At 39.4% G+C, this 13,557-nt stretch overlaps 1 protein-coding gene across 22 annotated transcripts in view; it reads right to left on the reverse strand.

Annotated features, from left to right (window-relative positions):
- The window catches only part of LOC108711853 (receptor-type tyrosine-protein phosphatase S), a 554,677-nt gene that overhangs the window by 254,234 nt on the left and 286,886 nt on the right, over positions 1-13,557 (reverse strand). The gene's annotated exons all lie outside the window — the stretch shown is intronic.

The raw sequence follows: 13,557 nt of genomic DNA on the forward strand, positions 1-13,557 counted from the left end.
AATAAATGCTGCAGTACTAACAATTATAGAGGTTGATTAAATTAATCTTAGAATAATAGATGTTTCAGGAAGTTATCTATTCAAAGATGATCTCTGAGACAATAACAATTTTTTTTTTTTTGCTTTTTCAAGTGGTCTTATTAAAACCTAATTTACTTACAAAACGGCCTCATACAGGACATGCCTGCAGCCATTTAAATAAAATGGCACAATATCAATATTAAACATACTTAGTTCAAATAATATGTAAAACATACATCACCTGCTCTTGGTGGCCTATATACTTTTTCAAGGAATAAAACTAAACTGTTGTGGGAAGGGGAATCATACTATGTTAACCAAAGAGTTTTTTTTTATTTCAAATCACACATGCATCGATATTCAGGGGTCATCCTCGTGGGTTAGCTAGTACTACCATATACTTAATGTAGATTAATGTAGCTATCATTAACATTTACAGTCTATGCCCTGCTAATTTCCTTGTTTTTAAAGCAGTATTAATAAAAAAAGGATCTTGAGGAACTTTGAGAGTATGTTAGCAACAAGTTTCCCAAAAGGCAGATACTACCCTTATTTGTGGCACATAGTTCCCTCATATGAGGGCATCCAAAATAGTGGATGATATATACCTGTATACTATATACGAGTTGTTTGTGTTTGTAGCCAAAATGTCAGTCTCCACTAATAAAAACAATAAGAAGACCTGGGAATGCGGACCTTTCTGGCTTGCTTGTGAGTGCATGTATATATGTGTGCATATATCTATACAGTCCCAAAGAAGGAGTGCCTGGGTGCTGGTAACAAATAATGTAATAGTCCCGCAAAGTACAACCGTCAACAGGTCTTGTGCAAGCAAAAATGTTTACAAACTAAATTAAAGGGAATACCAAGGGCACCAAACAATAGTCTCTATGGCAACCTGTCAACAATACACAATATTAAGAAAAAAATAAAAACAGATTCTGAGGTGTGGGAAACAAATGTAGCTGTTGTTTCATAGGGTGTTAGAACAACAGAGTGTAAATGAGGTGTGAAATATTGAATTTAAGAGTAATACATGCAAGCCAGAGAACAGGTGTAGTATTTGTGAATAGAAACAAGTGATAGAAAAGAGCTGAAAAGGAAGCAGAATACATAAGCAGAGAAAGCAGCCAGAATCAGCGGTGGGACAAGTTTGCAATGGGAGAACAAAGAGCTGTTAGTAGTCCCCAACCATTACATACATTATTTATCCCCTTACTTAGAGCATATTGGAGGCTGTCATACATACAGCACAAAACCATTTCTTTGCTGGAAATTGAGTTTGGCAACAATCCCAAAATATATACCAGCACATTGAGAATCGTAGTACTGCATTGGTGTAACAAAGCAAAATTGACCATTAACGCTTGAGGACTAACCTCAAACAGTGGCAACTGTGCTTAATTATCATAGTCCTTGTACTATTACCCAAACTGCTCGTCATGTAACGCCCACTGTGAACATGATATAGTGCAGGGGTGTCCAACCTTTTGGCTTCCCTGGGCCACAGTGAAGAAAAATTTTCTGGGGCCACACTCGAAATACACACAAACACTAACGCTAGCTTTTGATTTATTTTAATGTAAAAGAAAAGAGGGCATTATAAACCTAGTGGGATTTTTGATATTGTGTTTGAGAAACTAATGTATCAATATCTGGTTCAATGGAAGTACAGTAGTTGCAATTCTGAGTGAATTCTCAAGGTGCTCATCAGATAACTTGGTTCTAATTTTGCTCTAAGTGCGTTCATTCTTGAAAAAAGTTGCTCATAAATGTAGGTGCTGCATATATCTCTAGCATAGTGGGCGATGCCTCTGAAGAATGCTTTCCTGCCTTTGTAAGTAACCGAACGATCACTTGTTAACCACTTTTCCTGCTCTAGGAAGCCACGCACCGCACACCCCATGTAAAATTTAAACCACACATGCACACAATGAACGACCGAGTACATACGATCTCTGTACATAACATTGCAACATGATGTTTCCTGGATTGGCGGAAATTCAAGCTGGGCCGCATTCATATCCATCCTGGGCCGCAAGCGGCCCTCGGGCCGTGGGTTGGACACCCCTGGCATAGTGCATAATTGGCCAGAAATGACATAGTGAGAGGTGAAGCGAAAAAATAGCAGAAAAAAACTAGCAGAAGGGGGCGTGATTATGACATGGAACTGAGTAGTCGCATCCTCTCAGGGCTCCATACCCGGTAACCCCTATAAGCGATATTAAGCACTTACCCGGACATAAAAACACCCGCAAGTGAAAGACAAGATCTCCGGAATATGACCAGAGAAGGAAAACCAAAAAGACAGGTCACAAAACGTAAGGAATCTCCTCCACAGTCTGCTACACCACAACCGGCTGTAAAGTCCTAAATGGCCGCCAGCACAAAAACACCAACCTGGGCCTCCCCGCAAACAGACAGAGAATCCGACAAAGGAGACTGATGAAACCTGTGACTGCTATACTGCTCTCTCACCGGATTCGGTACCTCTCCAAAACCTCGGTCTCCATCAAAGAGCAACGATGACCACTGTGGCATAAAGGCCTGAAACACAATGGCTGACAGTCTCCAATCCTGGGTTACTGTTACTGTTAAAAAAGGGGACTAACCGGCTGGAAATTCACCCCCCCAACACAAAGGTCTTTGTCGTCCTAAATGGTTGATAGCAGGACCTTACTTACGATTGATGATACATCAAGAACTTTTTCCATAAGGGTTAATATGCTTCCTGTTTTTTGTTTCATGTTTGCTGTTCACTTTTCTTTCTTTACTGTCTTGAATAACTGTCAAATATGTACAGAGGTACTGAGGTCAACAAATCACTATTTACAGCTTACTATTTGTTTCATGTATATCGAACAATCCATTATCTTTAATTTACTTAACAACTGCCCCTAATTGCGATAGATAAGAGAATTGAAGCACTTTACCATCAGCTTTCTTCTTGGAAAGAGCATGGCACTGATATGTGTGACGCATAATGTTCAGGGTCTAAATTCCCCCTCAAAGAGATCTATGGCTTTTAGACATTACAATCAGCTGGGAGCCGATATTGTGTTTCTACAAGAGACTCATTTCTCTAGAACCTCAACACCTAAGTATTTTCATCATGCATGTTGTAATGTATTTCTTGCATCTTCCATTAAAAAACATAGGGGGGTTGCCATATGCATCCATAAAAGGGTGAATTCTTTACTGCAGGATTCTAAAGAAGATCCAGAGGGACGTTTCCTGATACTAAATGGCCTCTTACAGGATTCTCTTGTTACATTAGTGGTAGTATATGGCCCAAACGACAATCAATCTACCTTCTATAAATCTTTATTCACTTTGCTACTGTAGAGGAACACAGTAGGGGTCCCACCGTACTAGGAGGCGACTTCAACGAAGTGCTCAACCCTCACATAGATAGACATCTAATGCACAGCGACCCATTATTTTACCAAACTGTTGGAAAAGCCTGGGTTAGTAGGTACTTGGAGAGAATGCAACCCTAAACAAAAAGATTTCACGTTCTTTTCCCCTCCTCTTTTTCCAAAATAGATATGGTCCTGATACAACAACACTTAACTCCTTTGATTTGACTCCTCTTGGATATGTTCCTGTTCTTGGTCTGACCATTCGTTGGTACTGGTACACCTGTCCAATCTAATCAATAAACCACATTCTTACAACTGGCAAGTTAATGGCTACTTGCTATCAGACCCCCAAATAATTAATACTGTAGAACAAGAAATAAAACATTATTTTACAACCAATGCCACCCCAGATATCACCAGTCCCACCTTGTGGTCAGCTCATAAAGCATACATTAGAGGCACTTCTACAAACTAATGCAAGATTAGCAAAAGCAAAAACTAGAAATAGCCTCACCACACAATTACAAAATAAAGAGGACCAACTTAAATTACATCCCATGGATCTCCCACTAAAAAGACAAATAGGCCAATTACCAACCAAAATAAATTTACTGTTAATGGAAAAGGAAATTAAGAGAATGCAGTGGGTGAAACAAAAATATTTCCAAAAGGCAAACAAGGTGGATACCATGTTAGCCCGTCGCCTTTCTAATAAATTTCTACTTTCCCCGTTCACCCAAATTAGAAACCAGAAAGGTCAATTTACAGCAAATCCTCTTAAAATAGTTCAGGAATTTGCCACCTATTATCAAACTCTTTATAAAAACCAAGGTACAATAGAGGAACAGAAAATTGATGACTTTCTTGGAAAACATAGAATACCACACTTGACAGAAACACAGATAGAGAGCTTATCCACACCCATAGATCCCCTGAAAATACAACAGGCCATCAAAACCCTAAAAATTAGGAAAACCCTGGGCCCTGACGGCCTGTCTGGGAAATATTAGAAACATTTGCTTCTACTTTGCTGCCCTGGCTACAAAAATTGTTCAATGATATCCTGCAAGGCAAACATAAATTCCATAAATTCTTACCTCCCGTATAGCAGTGATCCCCAAACCAGAAAAAGATCATACCAATTGTAAAAATTTCCGCCCAATATCTATATTGAACTTGGATATAAAACTACTAGCAAAGTTTATGGGTTCTAGACTGAACCTTATGCTGGGGTCCTTGATACATAGAGACCAATCTGGCTTCATCCCAAGTCGGCAAGTCTCAGACAACATACGCAGAATTATAAACCTACTGAATTTAGCAAAAGTGGAACATTTTCCCTCAATGTTATTGTCATTAGACCTAGAAAAGGCATTTGACACAGTGTCATGGACATACCTACAAAAAACCTTAGCAAGTTGTGGTTTTCCAACTCCCTTTCTTAACGTTATTAAAGCACTTTAAACCCACCCCACAGCAACTGTACACCATATGGGATTCTGTTCCCCCAAATTTTCGATTGAGCGGGGCACTCGCCAGGGGTGCCCATTGTCCCCCCTGCTGTTTGCCCTGGCCATCAAACCCCCCACTATTGCAATCCGAGCCCAACCTAAAATAACTCGCATCAAGGTGGGTTATGTGGATTATAAAAGTGTATTGTATGCTGATGATATTATGCTCACAATTTCAAACACTATGTCATCCCTTCCGTTTCCGAACTTCAACACTTTGGAGCTATATCGAGTCTTAAAATTAATGCAACATAAACTGACGCCCTTAATATCAACATTCCCCAACATACAGCCAAACTCTTGGAAATTAACTTTCAATCACAATGGCGAATGAACAGAATAAAGTATTTAAGGGTCAACATTCACCGGGATTATAAAGCTCTATCACCAGTCAATTATAACAAAACATCCCAGAGAATTTTAAAAATGATCACTTCCTGGAGCAACCTGAAACTGTCCTGGCTTGGAAGAATTTCTGCCATCAAAATGTCAGCATTACCTCACTTGCTGTATCTCTTTAGGATGCTCCCAATTTCCCCTCCTACAGTGATGTTAATCTCCCTCCAAAAAGCAATTTATAAATTTGTTTGGGACTGGAAAAAGGCTTGCATAAACTTCCTTAAAACAACTAGGCACAGAAGCAAAGGAGGCCTGGGAATTCCCAACCTAAAGAACTATTTCCTATCGGCTCAATTAAGTTTATTAGTAAATTGTCACTGCACGACTAATACCCCTCTATGGGTGCAAATTGAACAGGATACACTTAAATAGGGCTCAATCAAACACCTCCTATGGTCCAAAGCACAGGTCAGGAAAAATGGCGCCAACTCCATCAGCTTGCACTCACTGCAAACCTGGAATAAGGTGGCCTCAACCCACGGACTTTGTGCTCCCCATAAACCAGTGGCACACTTCGAATTGAAAACCGATTTTCCTCCAGGTACTCAAAAGGGTTCTTATCAACGGTGGTCCAATGATCTACTTTCTATACATTCAATGACTAAAACTGGGGAACTCATAACATGGCAACTACAAGACAAATATGACATTCCACAAAGGGAAATCCTGCGCTACCACCAAATTAGACACTACATAGGCACTCTCTGGAAGGAGAAAAAGTTCCCAAACCCAACCATATATGAAAAAACGTGTTTACAGGACTTCCCCCCAAAAAAAACCATTTCAGTCTTATATGATCAACTAAACCACCCGACTCCACTGGTTTATAGCCACCTGGGAAAAAGACCTTCGTATCTGTATGGAGAAGGACCAATGGTTGGACATTATCAAGGATGCCACACATTGCTCTATCAAGATAGCAATCCAAGAAACCTCTCAAAAAATACTGCATCAATGGTACTTAGTAACTGCCAGACTGGCAAAATGGTACCTGACAAGCTCCCCATTGTGCTTCAGGAACTGTGGCCTAGAAGGCAGTGTTCTGCACGTTTGGTGGGAATGCCCCAAAGCTGTCAGATTCTGGATCCGTATCTACACTTTAATAACAAATGTCACTGGCTTGTCACTCAAGAAAAATCCTGCGGAAGCATTAATACATAAGAGAGTGCCAGGAGGCAACAAACACCTCAGGAAACTAATAACTCATATTTTTTCGGCCTCAAAACAGGTCATAGTGTCTTCCTGGAAATCCCCGATCCTGGACTTCCAAATGGTTAAGACCAAAATGGATAACATGCTAGCCCTAGAAAGAATGACTAGCTTACATACAGCCTCTCAAAAACAGTTTTACAAAGTTTGGACGCCATGGATGACCTACAGAAATGTATTACCCCCCTAATAACCTAACCATTCTTTCATAAAGGAAGGGATGACATAGCTGTAAAGACACCGTACTATGTATTTCCACTGCAACCACCTCTTACCCACTTTGATGTTTAATTGTCACGACCCCTACCCTCTTAAGGATTAAAGCTGGCCATAGATGTTGAGATTTTTAAAAGATCAGATCCTGATCGTGAGACCACGATCTTCTTAGAACGATCGTACGAATTTACCATCAACTAAAAAGACCAATTTGCCAGGAAAACAAAGGGGAGCTGCCTGCTTGGCCCTGCAAACACAGATAGATTGCACTGGGACCGACAAAGATTTTTTGACCTGGCCGATCAATTTCCTGACAGATGTCGGCCGAAAAATCGTAAGATGTACGATCGTTCGAATCCCACTAACCGCACGATAATTTCGAAGGATCGGTTGGGCTTCCCTAAAATCGGTCGTTCGGCAAGAAGAATCTTCGTGTCTATGGGGAGCTTAAGACATCAACATGACAGTACTCATGAAGGTTTTGTTAAAAAAACTGTTATTGTTATCTGTAGTATGGTTCAGATGAATACGTGTATGTTCTAAGTGCCTATACATTTCTGCAGGCTGGAAATTGTCCGGTAACTGCAGACCTAGAACCTAGTTTGTAAATACTTCTTTTCCTTGTCTCTTTTCTCTTCAAATAAAAATAAATATATATATAAAAAAAAGTAAAATAAAAATTTGTAATAATTACAACTTTTAAAGAAAAAACATCAGTGTTTTTTTTTACAACTTTTATGATGTTCCGGCATACAGGATATGATGTCACTGACATAAGATTGAGGAGGATGTAGCTTCATCAGTTTGCAAGGTCTATGCTGTTGAAGGAAACTCTTGCAAAATGGGTAATGTAATGAAAAGGGCGCAAAACTGCTCTAGCAACGATCTCTTTCGCTAGTGAATTGTCCTCTATGCCTGTTCGTAATGTTCTTGCGGATGGTATATCTGGCAAATTTTCACTAACAACTGCCACTTTGCCCATTAGTAAATCTGCCCCATAAACTTTTGCAAGTCCAGCAGGCATTGCTTTTGTAGAGTTTTGATACTGCTGTTTGTTGTAGAGCTGCTGTCATTAGAATATATTTCCTTTGTTTACCTATAAAAATGTATATATACTAAATTTTTTGTGGCTTCAGTGCAAATAGGGTCTAAAGATATTATAATGTTACATCAAAGTGTAATTCTCAATATAAAATACATTCCTGGTGCTTAAATAAAGGCATTTGCGTTTTTGGCTAAAGATTATGTGCCAAATAAATCGTATACATTTTATTGCCTGTTAGATCTAAATCCAGAGAAAGACGTAGACACCGATCTTGCTCCTCGTCTAGGGACCGCAGAAGAAGAACTCGCTCTAAATTCCGTGAAAAGTGACCGCGGCATCATTCTAGATCAGGTAGTCGCAGCAGTAGCCACAGCCATCACCACAGCCATGACAGGAGAAGACCGTAGCTCCAGAACAAAGTAAGCCAGCACCTACTGTGCCTGCTTGTTGAATGGAAGTCTGTCAATCATATGTCTTAAAAGGATACTATCATGGTATATAAAATTGTGGCCTAGGAACTGACGTTCCCATCTACCTTCATTAGTAGAACCAATTCTACGGCTAGGTGCAGATAATAAAGGATTTCATCCAATTAGGACAGTTGAATAGGAGATATCTCATGATGGCAGCCAAACAATTTATCACCGTATCACTTTCCCATGAGATTTAAGTAAAATTGAGCTGCAGAAGTCCCTTCTTTGCCTTGCAGTTTCTCCACTTTAGTTTGTGGGATTGGATGGAGAATATCAGCTATACCCTTAATTCAGCCCTCTCTACACCGAGAACTGACTGAATATAAATTGGCAGTTGTCACTATTTTGCCATGACAGTATGACTTTTAAATTTGATTCTTTAGAATGAAATTCAATACTTCCAACTGCTGGAACTCTAAAATAAGTTGCAAAATAATGCAGGAAGGTAGCAGTGAACATAATGGCTGTGTCAGCCAAAGTTGTCTTTCAGAAAAATGATGATTTGAGTAATTGTAATGGTTAAATAATATCTACAAATTGATACTTCTACTTTGTCCTTGGCTTTAGGGAAAATAGGGCTCTGGCCCAGTCTGGTTATGAAATATCTGTTTAAGAATGTAAAACTTGTTTTGCTAAACATAACATAAGGTATCACAAACTATTTGAGACAAATGTTTCGTTTTTGAATTGTGCCATTTTTCCTAGATTCTCTGTAAAGACACTTATGGAAATAAAGACATTTGTATTTGTGTGTGTTTACCTGAAAAAAAAAATAGAAAAAAATAGCAGGAAAAAAAGGACAGAGTGTTGCCTAAAATACAGCGTAAAGAACTTCAACGATATTAGTATACATTTCTCAGGAACTAAAAAGTTTCAAAGATTATAATGAATAGTACCAAATAAATATCCAAAAATCACTGATGCATCTCTTTTCAGAGCATAGGAAATGTTAGTGGCAGGGCAGTGATATGGACTATATAACAGGTCATATAAGCAGTATGTGGATGTGAGATGGTGAGAACAATGAACTATTAATAATGAGCAGAGGCTATCCTTTGTATCTGACATATTGGAGAGAAGAAGTGAAAAAAAAAATGGAATAGTACACAAATGCATATTTTAAGATATATGCTGGTCTCATTTAGCCAACTTTGCTATATACTGAACCCCAGAAAAAGTCAACCCACCATATATAATAGTACGGTCTCATTTATTGCCCTTGTCACTACAGTAAAAACCCACTTGCTCTCACATATAAATATACAGTTAGGTCCATAAATATTTGGACAGAGACAACTTTTTTCTAAGTTTTCTTCTGTACATTAGCACATTGAATTTTAAATGAAACAACTCAAATGAAGTTGAACTGCAGACTTTCAGCTTTAATTAAGAGGGTTTAACAAAAATATTGCATAAAAATGTAAGGAACTAAAGCCTTTTTTTAAAACAACCCCTTTGCTGGCAATGACAGCCTGAAGTCTTGAACTCATGGACATCACCAGATTTAGGGTTTCCTCCTTTTTAAAGCTCTGCCAGGCCTTACTGAAGTGGCATTCATTTGCTGTTTGTTTGTGGGCCTTTCTGTCCGAAGTTTAGTCTTCAACAAGTGAAATGCATGCTCAATTGGGTTCAGATCAGGTGACTGACTTGTCCATTCAAGAATTTTCCACTTCTTTGCTTTAATAAACTCCTAAGTTGCTTTGGCTGTATGTTTTGGGTCATTGTCCATCTGTATTATGAAATGTATCCCAATTTGACTGCATTTACTGTAGCTGGATTTGAGCAGACAGTACGTCTGTGAATACCTCAGAATACATTCGGCTGCTTCTGTCCTGTGTCACATTATCGATAATCACTAGTGTCCCAGTGGCACTGGCAGCAATGCACACCCAAGCCATCACACTGTCTCCACCATGTTTTATAGATGATGTGGTATGCTTTGGATCCTGCAACATACAATAGTTCAAAAGGCTGCAGCTACCGTATTGTGGTGCTCTATCCAGAAACCTTGTTGCTTAACTCGGTTCCAGTATTCCATAAAGCATAAAAAGTCAGATGGCCTTTCTGTCTGAAGTTTAGTCTTCAACAAGTGAAATGCATGCTCAATTGGGTTCAGATCAGGTGACTGACTTGTCCATTCAAGAATTTTCCACTTCTTTGCTTTAATAAACTCCTAAGTTGCTTTGGCTGTATGTTTTGGGTCATTGTCCATCTGTATTATGAAATGTATCCCAATTTGACTGCATTTACTGTAGCTGGATTTGAGCAGACAGTACGTCTGTGAATACCTCAGAATACATTCGGCTGCTTCTGTCCTGTGTCACATTATCGATAAACACTAGTGTCCCAGTGGCACTGGCAGCAATGCACACCCAAGCCATCACACTGTCTCCACCATGTTTTATAGATGATGTGGTATGCTTTGGATCCTGCAACATACAATAGTTCAAAAGGCTGCAGCTACCGTATTGTGGTGCTCTATCCAGAAACCTTGTTGCTTAACTCGGTTCCAGTATTCCATAAAGCATAAAAAGTCAGATGGCACACACTTCAGCAATTGTGCTAAAACTGCTGCAAGAGTATACAGCTTGGACAGAATTATGTCCTTTGAGGAGATCTCATCTCTTACTAAAGAAAAGGCCATCACGTTTTCTATAACAGAGGAAGAAAGGAGGCGAATTCTATCAACAGCATCGGCAGATATAACAGACTTAAGAACCCTGAGAAGTACAGAAGACAAGATCCATCTGAGTAAGGATTTGAGTAAGAAACATGTCAGTCTACAAATGCATAAAATTGCACTGATAGAATATGCCAAGGTGGAATGTATCCCAAGAGGCCTGCGTATAAAGAATCAACCTGCATTACTCAAAGGTAAGTGAGTACTTAGAGAAATGAAAATGTATCTTAAAGGAGAACTAAAGTCAAAATACAAATACAGCTATGTATGTACAGTATGTTAAGATCTGCTTACCAGAAGCTTATCTCCATCTTAGTTTCCTTTTGAAATTAATCTGAAATCGAATTCCAAATTATTGCCAAGTAGATTGAAAGCATATCGCGCCAGTCTCTTAATAAAAATCCCCATCTCAGGGCATGCACATGCGCACAACCATTCCTGTGCCCTGGGCATGCGCAGATAAATTTCCCTGTGCAACGAAGATATTCAAGTCACATGACACCCAAACGTCATCACTATCTATGCTTGGTCCGTTCTAACAACCTATTTAAATATTGTGCTTGTAACATCGTTGGTTAAACACACAAATAAATGCAATACTGATTACAGACCTCAGTCAGACAAAACACGCAGCCTTTCCCCCCTGTTCACAACACTTGTACGCCGAGCGAGAGAGCTTCTGTTACCATAGAGATGTAATGCTGTTCTAAACTCCCACTCCACTTACAAGATAGTGTTGCGAACAGGGGAGGAAGGGGGAGGAAAGGCTGCGTGTTTTGTCTGACTGAGGTCTGTAATCAGTATTGCATTTATTTGTGTGTTTAACCAACAATGTTACAAGCACAGGGAAGACAGTAAGGATATACTGTAATTTTAATGGGGAAGTGACATATAGGGTTAAGAACATGGCGCCCTCAAAGTTATTGAAATGTTGATAAGTTTGGAATGTGAGCAGAGCTTTTAAAAGGCACACAGAGATAATCTAACCCAGCGTTTCAGGACAGGGGGTAATTGGCAACATTTTGGGATAGTTTTCTAATTTTGCCTTTCCTTCTCCTTTAAATAAAGCAAGCTTGGATCTCATCTACCTTACAATTCAATATCTGCAAACTGAAATACAACGCATATCTGCAGAAATCTGCAATGTGCAGAATGAATTAAGAGAAAGCATCAAGCAGGAAGATTACCTTACCTTACTCGCAGCTCACAGTGAGTTTGGATAAACTCAGAAGCGATATCCTGCAGGTTAAATTGAGGAAGTACCACAGAGACACTGAGGATTATTCCCACAGACGAGTCTACAATTGGCAGGAGGAGAGGAAACAAAGACGAGGGAGACCTGGCAGGCAGGGACGCAGTGGAATGCACACCAGTGACGTCACTTCCCAGTCTACTGAGTTTGAGACGGAACAGTGGGCGCCATCTAGGAACCACAGCAGATGGAACCAGGCGCAAGTGGAACGTGAGGATCGTTTTTTAGGTGCACACCCGGAAGACGTCCCCGGCAATCCACACCAACAACCACAACTCCAAAGCAGACAAATCAGGACCAACACCGGCCAACTTCCAGCCAAATCATCATTGACAAAGAGGAATACTCGGGCACAGAGGAAGTGACTAACCGAGATCACACAGAGGAAAGTGAGAGTAAAAGAACTTACATAATCCCCCCAGGACGTCCTATTGTGTCTTGTACCAACTCCCTATTGCAAACCTTAAGTGTATATGTTGATCGGTTCCTACAACCATTAGTAGCGGATGTTAAATGTTGTCTTAAGGATACTACAGTATTTTGCTGAAGTTAGAAAAAATGACTAATATCGATACATGTACCTTCCTATGTACAGTGGACATGCAATCACTTTACACATGCATACCCCATAGGAAAGGGATCATGTACATAGAGGAAGCCTTATACCAATATGGGTATGAGACAAAAATTTGGATATTTTTGCTTGAGTTATTGAGATTTGTTCTAACAAGGAATTATTTTCATTTTTTTCCAAAGATGTAAGGAGAATTGTCTCAGAAGATGATTTATGCAATATCAGGTTGAATGAAATGGCACAATATTTTATTCAAAGGGGCTACAATGAGACCCTAGTGGAGTCACAAAAAAAAACAAGGTCATGTCCTTAAAGTGGGAGGAGTTACTTACCAACAAAATTCCAAGTAAGGGTAATAACAGAGTCCCATATATTTCTACGTATAATGCTAATTCTAATCCCATTACAGGTATAATCCACAGTCATTGGGAGATATTACAAAAGGATGAGGAGTTTGGCAAGACTTTTGAAGATATACCATTATGTTCATATAAGAGCTCTTGTAATTTAGGGGATATACTGACAAAAGCAGATGTTACAACCCAAAATAAGACAACCAACGTTTTTCGGTAATCCAAGAGTAGGAACATTCCCCTGTTTGTCTTGTGGGTGCAGTAACAGCATCATTAAAGATGAAAGCGTTAATCACCCCTCAAAGGGTTATGCGATCAAGTTACAACATTTTGCCACTTGCACCATTACAGGTGTAAATTATATGTCCCTGTGGGAAAGCATATGTATAAAAAACTAAACGAGAGATCAGTAATTGCGATCTAGAGAAAGAAAAGTATGTTACCCCAGTGAGTAGACACTTT

Source organism: Xenopus laevis, chromosome 1L, assembly GCF_017654675.1.
Source record: "Xenopus laevis strain J_2021 chromosome 1L, Xenopus_laevis_v10.1, whole genome shotgun sequence".
Taxonomy (NCBI): Eukaryota; Metazoa; Chordata; class Amphibia; order Anura; family Pipidae; genus Xenopus; species Xenopus laevis.